This window comes from Procambarus clarkii, chromosome 76, assembly GCF_040958095.1.
Source record: "Procambarus clarkii isolate CNS0578487 chromosome 76, FALCON_Pclarkii_2.0, whole genome shotgun sequence".
Taxonomy (NCBI): Eukaryota; Metazoa; Arthropoda; class Malacostraca; order Decapoda; family Cambaridae; genus Procambarus; species Procambarus clarkii.
The window spans coordinates 26774367-26787900 of record NC_091225.1 but is presented as its reverse complement, the minus strand read 5'-3'; the positions used below and the strand labels follow the sequence as shown (position 1 = coordinate 26787900).

Sequence of the window (13534 nt, the reverse complement as noted above, 5' to 3'; positions counted from 1 at the left end):
GATTTAAGTATCCCCTTTGTAAGCCAAGGATTGTTTAGCCTTTTAGTTGACTTGTTTCGTTAGCATAGGACAGTAGGTGTTAAAAAGGCTGAGAGTTTTTTGAAGAAATGTTTGCACTTCTAGGTTGATGTTATGCTCCTGCTATGCTCCTTAATTCGGATTCCAAGTTGATATTAGCAGCAGCAGCTATAAAATTGCCTATAGCAGTTTCACTGTGCAGCCTAAAGCTTATCTCCTCTGTCTCTAGAGGTGGTTTGTTAATGTTGGTTAGGAGAAATGTGGGGTAATGGTCTGTAGTGCTATCGATGATTATCCCTGAAGTAAGTGGAGAGGTTATGTTGGTCCAGATGTGATCAAGAGCCGTGGCAGTACTGTCAGTGATTCTAGTAGGTCTAGTGATTAAGGGTATGAGGAAGCAGGAATTCATACAGTTGAGGAAACTAGCAGCAGGAGGGTTATCAGGCTCGCAGAGGTCAACGTTAAAGTCACCAGAAATAATTAAGTGGTTTTTGTTCAGTTGGTTCTCTAGTATAAGATTTCTAAGGTTAGAGTTAAATTCAGTCACATCAGTGTTAGGAACCCTGTAGACTGCTCCCACAGTCAAGACAGCATCGTTATCCTTGACTCTGAAACAGGCATATATATACTCTCCATAAGGGTCTCTAGATTTACTTACTTTTAAGCAAGTCAGTGCATGGTGGTAGTAAAGAGAAGTACCACCACCTCTTTGTATAGGACGACAGTTGTGAATGGCTGAGTAGTTAGGCATGTTGTAGAGTTGAGAAGTGTCCTCTTTTAACCACGTTTCAGTAAACTCAATAAAAGAGAATTTGTTGTCAACTGTTTGAACCAGGGCATTAACATCATCAAAGTGTTTGCTAAGAGATCTTACATTCAAGTTAATTACAGAAACATTGTGATTACACACTAAAATATTATTTACGTCATGTGCTGTGTAATATCTGCAATTTTGATCATTAAAGTGCTGATTGTCATTGATACTAGATAAGAGGTTAAGGTCTGGATCTATAATAGTTTGCATAAGAGGGCTGTTTTACAGAAAAGCCAAAAAGACAATGATAAAAGAACTAGCTATGAAAAAAAATATATATATAAAACTATACACAAAAATGAGGTAAGTTGCTTAAAAGTACTTTTAGGTACACCGTAGGTAATTATTTGCACTAATGATCAAAATTGCACAGGCAATACAAAGAGCACAATGGAGCAATGGTGGTGTGGCTAGGCAACCTGGGTTACAAAGAAAAAGTAGAATAAACATTCTAAAGTAATATAAGCTTATTGGTAATTTAAGTAATAAAAACTTAATGGGAACTTAGGAATGTAAAAAATGAACTAGAATAATTAATAACAATAGATGACCAAAAAAGTAAAAAAGCAATTATGAAGTCTATAAAATGAAAAGCTTACTTACTATAATATTATAAGTACACTCTAGTTGAATACTAAAGTTACGCTAAAACAAAATGAGGTAGTTTAAATAGAGATACACTCAGGTACACTGGATAATGAAGTTTATACTAGAGGACACAGGCAAAGCCAGTGTACTATGGAACATGGGAGTAAAAAGAAAGAGAGACAATAATAAAGATGACAATTTTTTTTTTAATAAAGTTAAAACCTTTTGAAAGGAAAGGCAGAGCTAAAGTACAAAATGGTAGTTAAATGAGATTATAATTTGAATTCTGGCTATACAGCAGCTATCCCACAGTCACTCAGGAATTAAGGTGAGCTTCAGTGGTCATTGAATAGGTTTTTCCCAGTGTCGGTCCTAGCTATAATTTTACCATCTCGCACAAAACAATGTTTAATTATAGGGGAATTTTTGCAGAAACCACGCAGTTTAAAAGAGATTTTGCATGAACCTGGTCAGACATTCATTCACATTAACAGTGGATTTACTAGCGACTGCAGATGTGATAAGATCAGACTTGTGGGAGCAGCTATCTAGTTTAACTCAAATTCTCCTGTTATTTGTACCAGATGATTTGGTACCCACACTATAAGCTGATATGATGTCACTTTTTTGGATTAAATACCTTATCTCATCCTGCAATACCTTGATCATGATGGCAGCACAGTCTTCTCCTTCAGTTTCATGGGGAAAATCACGTGAAGAGATAACACTTAATATGATAAAGGAACTAAATATTCCGAGCATTGTTGATCGTGTTACTGAAATTAACTATCAAATTGGTATAAAAATGCTTAGGCTAACTCATCCTAACCCTTGCACAGAAGCCCTCCAGAATTTCTTTATTGAAGCTCAGCATTGTTCCAAATGGATAACTAAAACTGGAACTCAACTCAGAATGTATCAGGTTCACAGTTTGTACTGTGAACAGCAGCGAACACAAACCAGCGCATATACGAACGAAATGGTTTGTGTGTACGAACTTCTCAGTGAACGAAGTTGTTTCTAGTGCGGTATGCGAAACCGCAGTAGACGCTTTGACCAGTCCCCGCCGTGGATACCACCAACCATCAACTGACGCCGTAAACACAACATCCCGCCCTCCTTTCCGTCCAGTCTCCTGCAAACATACATCTTTATTTAGTCACCGCTCCTTTATCCTCAGCAAAAGACAACAAACCCAAATCTTGGTGCTGTCATTGTCAAGAGTGAGGAGCCAGGATGACCCAACATTTGTACTCGTGCAGTCATCAGGAGGGTAAACCCTTCATGCAAACTGCATCGTCCATCAACAAGAAGTAAAAGCTGGTTACTTCTCATGGGTGTCTGGCTCAGTATCCTCATTATATGAAGATTTATTGTGCTAACATTGAAACTTAAGGTAAGTTTCAATGTTAGCTTTCTAAGTTTCAATGTCAAGTTTCTCACTGACCATGTAATAATTGTTTAATAATAATAATCACACACAAATCACATGATATATATCAATGAGAAAATCCACTAGGGCAATGAAGTGGACGCAAACCTACGACATTGGCAATACCAAGCAGCAAACTTTTACCACTAGACAACTGATCACTTGTAAGTCATACAACCGGATTTCTACTGAAATCACAGTCTGGAGGCCCCTACTGAAGCTAGTCCAGGTTATACTTATGACCCACAAGCACTCAGGTGGAAGGGCAGAGTGGTCCCACACCTTACACCCAACTTCAGGAACACAGTAATCACATTAACGTGATATATATAAATGAGAAATATATCAATGTTTCTGAAGTTGGTGTGTAAGGTGTAGGACCACTCTGCCCTTCCACCCGAGTGCATGTGGGTCATAAGTAAAACCTGGACTGGCTTCAGTAGGGGCCTCCAGACTAATTGTGATTTTAGAAGAAATCCGGTTGTATGACTTTTAGATATGACCAGATTGTTTATTAAAGTAAAAGTGCATACAGTGGGGCCTCGATTTACGATGGTAATCCGTTCTCAGAGACGTATCGTAAGTCGAAGCGATTTTTCCCATAAGAAATAAAGGGAATTTAATTAATCCGTTCCTCACCCTCCAAAATATTAACTTACAAATACATTTTATACTGGCTACAATTTTTTTCTATAACTAGAATACAGTACATATGTTTATCTTACCTTTATGGAGGACTCTTGATGGCATATGGAAGATGGTGATGAGGGGGGGGAGAAGAGGTGTTAGGGGTTGGAAGGGGGGTCCCCTTCCATTATAACATCAGGCAGTGAAGACTTTTCTGGGATACACTCTCTGGCATTTTTGGCCTGCATACCACTAGGACCTGCTTGCGGCTCACTGCTTGCTTGTCTTACTAAGAATCTGTCTAAAGACACTTGTTTTTCCCTACATTTTAACACTTGTCTGTAGTAAGACATCACATTGTCATTTAAAGGTCAATGTAATGGCCTGCTACAGCTTTATCTGGGTGAGTTTTTCAACAAAACTTTGCAGTTCTTCCCATACTTCACACACTTTCTTAATGAGGAAGGAACATCCTCTACTGCCTCTTTTTACAACTATTTTCTTAGGTTGAACCTTACCACTGACTTTCTTGGGACCCATGGCATGATATATAATAAAGTTCTATATTCTGTGACGAAAAAATGAAGGAGTGTAGATGTTCGGCAGTCGTCCTAATGGCTGGTGTCAATGCCTCTCACATTAAGAAAAAAAGATAGACTGCTTGGCTGTTGTCTGTGGTAAAGTAAGGGAATACACGCAAAACACATAGTATGAACAATGAAACTTTAATTAAACTGAGAGCAAATTAAAAACAAAGACAATTCCTTGGCTATGTACAGTGCAAACAAACAAGTCAAAAAATATAACAAAAATTAAGAACAGGGATGATGTTACACTACCTTGAGGTTACCTTGAGGTGCTTCCGGGGCTTAGTGTCCCCGCGGCCCGGTCGTCGACCAGGCCTCCTGGTTGCTGGACTGATCAACCAGGCTGTTAGACGCGGCTGCTCGCAGCCTGACGTATGAGTCACAGCCTGGTTGATCAGGTATATCAGGTCTATAATATAAAGACAAAATAAAATAAGCAGGTGCTGAGAATAAAGCACTAGCTGAGAAACATCCACCTGATAGACCGAGCGTTTATCAGTTAGTTGTTCACAGCTTGAGAGCACAAGAATTATAACTTCAGTGGCTGGTACAAGCCCAGACATCGACTTGGTAGAGGGCGCTGAGGTGCAGAGGTGCAGAGGTGCAGGTGTGCAGTCGGCAGGTCACCAATCAGAAGCAGGCAGGCTGGGAAAGGTAGTTTGCTGGTTGATGACGGTGGGGAGCCGGCATGGAGGGAGTGTGGAGTAGGGGGGAGTTTAGGGTACGTTTGCCTCCTGGTCAAAACTTTTTGTGCTACTGGTAGATGTATCTTGAAGGTAGCATCCTATTGTTGTATGTATATAAGTAACTTTATGTAGGGAAGAGCAGGCTCAATCTCTCTTGAAAAAGATTATCGTCACAACTCTCCCCCGAAGCCTGCTCTAATGGGTGAAGTTACGTCTTCAGATGGTAGAGTGGTAGGTGTAGCTGCCTGTATCTCATAGACTCTGGGGAGGGTATCTGCTATGATGCTAGGCTGCTAGGGAGCCGGTCGGCCGAGCGGACAGCACCCGGGACTTGTGATCCTGTGGTTCTGGGTTCGATCCCAGGCGCCGGTGAGAAACAATGGGCAGAGTTTCTTTCACCCTATGCCCCTGTTACCTAGCAGTAAAATAGGTACCTGGGTGTTAGTCAGCTGTCACGGGCTGCTTCCTGGGGGTGGAGGCCTGGTAGAGGACCGGGCCGCAGGGGACACTAAAAGCCCCGAAATCATCTCAAGATTACCTCAAAATCTCAAGATAACCTCAAGATGTTGTCAGAACCCTTGATGTAGAAGATATCCAGGTTGAAATTCTGCAGATACAAAGCCCATCGTAGAAGTCATTGATTGTTGAATTGGGCCTGCTGCAAGAAGCGTAGGGGATTGTGGTCCGAGTAGATGGTGGTAGACTGAGCACCTTGTAGGTAAGATGCAAAGTGCTGTAAGTTCAGGACGATGGAGAGGAGTTCCTTTTCGATAGTGCTGTAATTCTTCTGGTGTGGTTTTAACTTGTAGCTGTAGTAGCTAACAGGTAGAACCTCCTCGCCTCGTTGTTGCATCAGGACACCCCCGATGCCAGTACCACTGATGTCGAAATGGAGGATGAAAGGCTTCGTGATATCTGGCGAGGCGAGAATGGGATTAGAACAGAGCAGAGATTTAAGTTGTTCAAAAGCAATGGTTTGCTGAATGGTCCAATGGTACCGTTGCTTGGGGCTGGTTAACCCCTTAACTGCGTTGCCTTCAAATATGACACCCCCGCAGTGTGCAGGAAATAAATTCTCTGTAAAAGATTCTTTTTTTCTTTTTAAAGTGTCAGAAACCCTTCCCTCAGTATGGGTATGTAGAAAAAAATCGAAATTGTACTTACTTTGGCTGCTATGGGGTCTGTAAGTTGGGGCGTGACGTCATCATTCCCTGTTCGTCCGTGACGTACGCTCCCGGAGCCAGTAGGGCGCTCTGGGCGGAGTGCGCGAGTTGCCGCGAATATATTTTCGTTCATTTTTTTCACACAGTTTCAAATACATTTTATTTGTTTTTACGTGCTAATCCTATGTATAGTGAACACGTACACTATATTATGGCAGTAAAACATCCGTACTGTCCGAAGACACTGTTACGTGCATGACACTTGTGTACACATATGCAGCACATATTTACTATGTATCATGCTAATTTATGTATATATACACTCTACTTACACACTATACACTGTCACACACTATATACATTCACCATCAACACATTCAGAACACCGCGAGTGAGAGCTGCCACACCCAGCCAGCCCTCCCTCACTTCTCCAACATTGTATTTGCCAACTTTGCCCCTCCCATCATACAGTTATTCACACCAATGTTTCATGTTCATTTATGTATATTTACAACATATGTACACACTATACACTGTCACACACTATATACATTTACCATCAACATAAGAACATAAGAACAAAGGCAACTGCAGAAGGCCTATTGGCCCATATGAGGCAGCTCCTATTTATAACCACCCAATCCCACTCATATACTTGTCCAACCCGCGCTTGAAACAATCGAGGGACCCCACCTCCAGCACGCTACGCGGTAATTGGTTCCACAAATCAACAACCCTGTTACTGAACCAGTATTTACCCAAGTCTTTCCTAAATCTAAACTTATCCAATTTATACCCATTGTTTCGTGTTCTGTCTTGTGTTGATACTTTTAATACCCTATTAATATCCCCTTTGTTATGTCCATTCACCCACTTGTAAACCTCTATCATGTCACCCCTAACTCTTCGCCTTTCCAGTGAATGCAACTTAAGCTTTGTTAATCTTTCTTCATATGAAAGATTTCTAATTTGGGGAATTAACACTTTAGTGCGCGTGGCACTCCCTGAAAAAAAAAGCGGGTTGTGCGCGCGGCGTTCTGGGCGCTCAAGCGTAAACACAAAAAAGTTTATAATCTTTTCACGCTCCTAACATCAATTCTCGAGCTACGTTTTTCATTTTGGTATCAATGCGTTGGCAATAAAATTCTCTACAAGATCATATGCATAAAATGTCACCCAAGCATTTGGTATCCCACCACGAAGTAAATAAACACGAAGATGACTCGCCGTGACACCCAAACAGGAAGTAAATGTTCATACTCTTTCGTTTGTTGCCAGCCTCACAGTTCTCCTACAGCGCTTATTTTGATATCACTGAACTCGCAATAAAATTCCCCACCCAGACATATGCCTATCAATGTCTAATTATGTTCCGCACGAGTGTGGGAACTGGGCGAAGCGTTAGCCGTGATTTCAGCAGCAACGACACTGTTGTGATGCAGCGCTCTGTAAGTTTATACTTATTTCACTGTCATGACATTATTTCTCGAGCTACGTATTTCATTTTTATAGCAATGTGTTCGCAATAGAAAGTTCTATAAGAACATGGGTAGAATTGGCCAACAGAGCGTCAAATAAATTTGCGGCGAATAAAATCTTACGCGAATCTTACGCGTGTTTGTACCCGTGAGCGTAAAAAGTTTTTACTTTGCTCATGTTTTTTCAAGTTTATACTTGATTCACTCCGTTTTTTTTTTGTTTGTAAAGTGTTCGGAATAAAATTCTCTACACAGACATATGCATATGCATATTCAGAGAGGTTGTGTTAACCGGAGCTCCTGAGTGTTGTTATATTATCATAGCAATATGGAAGTTGTAGTGAAGGACCTGGTGACTCTAGTGGGAGCCCTGAGGACAGAGTTGGACTCTCTGCGGGAGGAGGTGCGTCAGCTTAAAAAACAACGAGAAGTAACGAAGGAGGAGACCAGCAGTAAAGGGACCTCGTCTTGGAGAGTTGCGAAAGACAGGGGCCTTAAGAAGACTTTGATAAAGCCGCCTTCAAACGCCATAGCAACTTCAAATTCATTTGACGTTTTGGAGGACGAGTGCTGTGGAGAGACTGTGGATCGCGCAAAAGGGAAAGCAACGAAGAGAAAGGAAGCGCAGGCCCCTCAGAAAGTAAAGGAAGTACCTAAGCAAACATTAGTTGTGGGAGATTCCCAGATAAGGTATTTGGATAGAACGTTTTGTGCTAGAGATAGGGGGAACAGGTTAAGGGTTTGCTATCCCGGAGCTGGCATTGGTGATATTATAAACAACATGAATGATATTATGGCTGGTAATGGGAACAATCCCATTATTTGCATTAGCGTGGGAGGAAATGATGTTGGTCGAGTCAGGAGTGAGGAACTGATTCAGAGGTATAAAACAGCCATAGAGTTAGTTAGGAGCAAGGGAGGAATCCCGATCATATGTGGCATTCTTCCAAGAAAGGGAGTGGGAAATGAATGGATATCGAGGGCACTTGGTGTCAATTGCCGGCTGGAAAGATATTGCAAATCAAATGCAATATCTTTCATAGACAACAGGGAACACTTCTATGGAAGAAATGAAATGTATGCTCGTGATGGGGTGCATCTATCGAGAGCTGGGGTTGTTGCTGTTGCGAACTCGCTAGAAGAAGTGGTTAGAGGTGTTTGTTTGGGTTTAAACTGTTAGTAGATAGAGGTATGGGAATTGATTTGGAGGAAGGAGGTAATAAAAGTATGTGTTTGTGGGAGAAAGGAATTGGCAAAACGATCAGGGAAAGAGAAGGTCCGCAAAATAACAATTCACTTAGGGTATATTACACTAACAGTAGAAGTCTAAGAAATAAAATTAACAAATTAAATGCTCTTGTCTGCACAGAAAAAATAGATATTATTGCACTTACCGAAACGTGGATGAATGTAGAAAATAGAGAACTATTAGCTGAATATCAAATATATGGATTTAAACTATTTCACACAGATAGATATATTAGACGAGGAGGTGGAGTAGCCATATATGTTAGGGACAATTTGAAATGTAGTCTCAAAGAGGGAATCAAAACAGAGCCACACACAGAAACTATTTGGATTGAATTAAACGAAAAAGCTAATAATATTATAATAGGAGTAATATATAGGCCACCAAATTTAGACAGAATGGAAGCAAAGCATCTATGGGATGAAATATCTAGAGCATCTAGATCTAACAGTATTTATGTCATGGGTGACTTTAATTTTAGTGGAATAAACTGGTTGAACAAAACAGGGAATAGTGAAGCAGAAGATTTTCTACAATTAATTGACGATTGCTTTCTTACGCAACACATTAAGGAACCAACACGGGAAAATAATATTTTAGATTTAGTGTTAACTAACAGGGAAACACAAATTAATGACATCGAAATAGGGAGTGAGCTAGGGAACAGTGATCACAAAGAAATCAGATTTAGCATAGAATGGAATAGACCTGTAGGAGAAAAGTCTGTTAAAGTGCCAGATTTTCGAAAAGCTGATTTTAATAGCCTAAGAAATTTTTTGGGCCAAATTGATTGGAAAGTCTTGGGTGTGGGATGTGGGCCGGTCTTGGAGCGAGATATGAACCCAACGATAGGTGACTTAAATGGGGATTTCGATGTGGATTCAATATATAACTTATTTAAGAATATTCTAAACAAAGCACAGGAACGTAGTATACCATACAAATTGAATAGATCGAATACTAATGACCCAAAGTGGATAACAAAGAATTTGAAGAACCTTATAGGTAAAAAGAGAGCTTGGTACAAAAGGATTAAAAATGGGGAGGTCACTTTAGAACAGGAATTCGTACAACTGGTTAGAAATGTTAAAAAAAGAGATAAGGAAAGCAAAAAGAAACTATGAAGTTCGCATAGCAGGGCAAGCAAAGACAAATCCTAAAGGGTTTTTTCAGTTATATCGTACTAAGACTAGGGAAAGGATAGGTCCATTAAAAACTGAGACAGGTCAAATAACAGATAGTGATGGAGATGAGTAGTATTTTTAATAAATATTTTGTATCTGTATTTACTAAAGAGGAACTTAACAATATGCCTTCAGCCGAACAAGTCTATGTGGGTGGGGACGAGGACAGGTTGACGAGTTTAGCAGTTACCCGGGAGGATGTTCTTAAACATATAGTAAAACTCAAACCAAACAAATCCCCAGGGCCGGATGAAGTGTTTGCCAGGGTGCTTAAAGAATGCAAAGAGGAGCTTTGTGACCCACTGTCAACCATATTTAATAAATCAATAGAGTCAGGCAGAGTGCCAGAGTTTTGGAAAGTTGCTAATGTGATACCAGTTTTTAAGAAAGGAGATAGATCACTTGCGTCTAACTATCGACCAATTAGCCTAACGTCTATTGTGGGAAAGTTACTCGAATCTATAATAGCAAATAAAATTCGTCTTCATCTTGAAAAACATAAATTAATAATTGAGTCGCAACATGGTTTTATAAATGGCTATTCATGTTTAACAAATTTGTAATCTTTTTATTCTAGCATAGTTGAGGCAGTTGATAGTGGTAAGAATTGTGATGTTGTGTACCTTGACTTTAGCAAAGCTTTTGATACAGTGCCACATGAAAGACTGATTAAAAAGATAGAGTCTCATGGTATTGGGGGTGCTATATTAAGCTGGATTAGGGCATGGCTATACCAAAGGAAACAGAGAGTTAGTATAAATGGAATCAAGTCAGAGTGGGAAAATGTTGTAAGTGGAGTGCCTCAAGGCTCTGTCCTGAGACCTCTGTTGTTTATAATATATATAAATGATTTAGATTCAGGTTTGAGTAGCAACATTTGCAAATTTGCCGATGATACGAAAATCGGTAGGGAAATTAATTCGGAGGAGGACTCACTATCACTTCAAGTTGATCTAGATAGGGTTTTGAAATGGTCAAAGGATTGGCAGATGCAGTTTAATGCTGATAAATGTAAAGATCTGAGGTTAGGTAATGATGATAGAGTTACAAGATACGAGCTAGATGGTGTTGAGATTGCGAAGTCGGATTGCGAAAGGGATTTGGGAGTTATGATTAGTAAGAATTTAAAACAAAAGGATCAATGCATAAATGTTCGTAATAAGGCAAATCGGACACTTGGATTTATTAATCGCAGCGTTAGTAACAAGACACCTGGTGTGGTTCTCAAGCTATATCTTGCTCTAGTTAGGCCCCATTTAGATTATGCAGTTCAGTTTTGGTCGCCATATTATAGAATGGATATAAATTCACTTGAACGTGTCCAGCGTAGGATGACTAAGTTAATTCCCCAAATTAGAAATCTTTCATATGAAGAAAGATTAACAAAGCTTAAGTTGCATTCACTGGAAAGGCGAAGAGTTAGGGGCGACATGATAGAGGTTTACAAGTGGGTGAATGGACATAACAAGGGGGATATTAATAGGGTATTAAAAGTATCAACACAGGACAGAACACGAAACAATGGGTATAAATTGGATAAGTTTAGATTTAGGAAAGACTTGGGTAAATACTGGTTCAGTAACAGGGTTGTAGATTTGTGGAACCAATTGCCGCGTAACGTGGTGGAGGTGTGGTCCCTCGATTGTTTCAAGCGCGGGTTGGACAAGTATATGAGTGGGATTGGGTGGTTATAGAATAGGAGCTGCCTCGTATGGGCCAATAGGCCTTCTGCAGTTACCTTTGTTCTTATGTTCTTATGTTCTTATATAAATGTAGAATCATGATCGTGGCCAACACAAGAGTGTGTGGAGTGCGCGATTACACTCATTGTCATCAATTCAATAGTCTCTCCTCTAAGTTACAATACATTGCCGTTTTCTCAAATAGGCACAGTGCCTATTAAAGAAAACAAAAATTTAATGGCAAACATATTCATACAAACCCCAAGTCGATCGAGTAGTAAATACCCAATATAACACGTTCCGTAAATTTACGTCATGATCCGACAAGCGGATAAGCAAACCGCCCGTAAGTCCAAGTCGAAAATTCAGGAAAGTGTTAACTTAGTCATCCTACGCTGGACACGTTCAAGTGAATTTATATCCATTCTATAATATGGCGACCAAAACTGAACTGCATAATCTAAATGGGGCCTAACTAGAGCAAGATATAGCTTGAGAACCACACCAGGTGTCTTGTTACTAACGCTGCGATTAATAAATCCAAGTGTCCGATTTGCCTTATTACGAACATTTATGCATTGATCCTTTTGTTTTAAATTCTTACTAATCATAACTCCCAAATCCCTTTCGCAATCCGACTTCGCAATCTCAACACCATCTAGCTCGTATCTTGTAACTCTATCATCATTACCTAACCTCAGATCTTTACATTTATCAGCATTAAACTGCATCTGCCAATCCTTTGACCATTTCAAAACCCTATCTAGATCAACTTGAAGTGATAGTGAGTCCTCCTCCGAATTAATTTCCCTACCGATTTTCGTATCATCGGCAAATTTGCAAATGTTGCTACTCAAACCTGAATCTAAATCATTTATATATATTATAAACAACAGAGGTCCCAGGACAGAGCCTTGAGGCACTCCACTTACAACATTTTCCCACTCTGACTTGATTCCATTTATACTAACTCTCTGTTTCCTTTGGTATAGCCATGCCCTAATCCAGCTTAATATAGCACCCCCAATACCATGAGAGACTATCTTTTTAATCAGTCTTTCATGTGGCACTGTATCAAAAGCTTTGCTAAAGTCAAGGTACACAACATCACAATTCTTACCACTATCAACTGCCTCAACTATGCTAGAATAAAAAGATTACAAATTTGTTAAACATGAATAGCCATTTATAAAACCATGTTGCGACTCAATTATTAATTTATGTTTTTCAAGATGAAGACGAATTTTATTTGCTATTATAGATTCGAGTAACTTTCCCACAATAGATGTTAGGCTAATTGGTCGATAGTTAGACGCAAGTGATCTATCTCCTTTCTTAAAAACTGGTATCACATTAGCAACTTTCCAAAACTCTGGCACTCTGCCTGACTCTATTGATTTATTAAATATGGTTGACAGTGGGTCACAAAGCTCCTCTTTGCATTCTTTAAGCACCCTGGCAAACACTTCATCCGGCCCTGGGGATTTGTTTGGTTTGAGTTTTACTATATGTTTAAGAACATCCTCCCGGGTAACTGCTAAACTCGTCAACCTGTCCTCGTCCCCACCCACATAGACTTGTTCGGCTGAAGGCATATTGTTAAGTTCCTCTTTAGTAAATACAGATACAAAATATTTATTAAAAATACTACTCATCTCCATCACTATCTGTTATTTGACCTGTCTCAGTTTTTAATGGACCTATCCTTTCCCTAGTCTTAGTACGATATAACTGAAAAAACCCTTTAGGATTTGTCTTTGCTTGCCCTGCTATGCGAACTTCATAGTTTCTTTTTGCTTTCCTTATCTCTTTTTTTAACATTTCTAACCAGTTGTACGAATTCCTGTTCTAAAGTGACCTCCCCATTTTTAATCCTTTTGTACCAAGCTCTCTTTTTACCTATAAGGTTCTTCAAATTCTTTGTTATCCACTTTGGGTCATTAGTATTCGATCTATTCAATTTGTATGGTATACTACGTTCCTGTGCTTTGTTTAGAATATTCTTAAATAAGTTATATATTGAATC

At 39.6% G+C, this 13534-nt stretch overlaps 1 protein-coding gene across 2 annotated transcripts in view; it reads left to right on the top strand.

Moving 5' to 3' along the window:
* LOC138357121 (zinc finger protein 271-like) overlaps positions 1-13534 on the top strand; it is a 77753-nt gene that overhangs the window by 29568 nt on the left and 34651 nt on the right. The window lies entirely within an intron of this gene.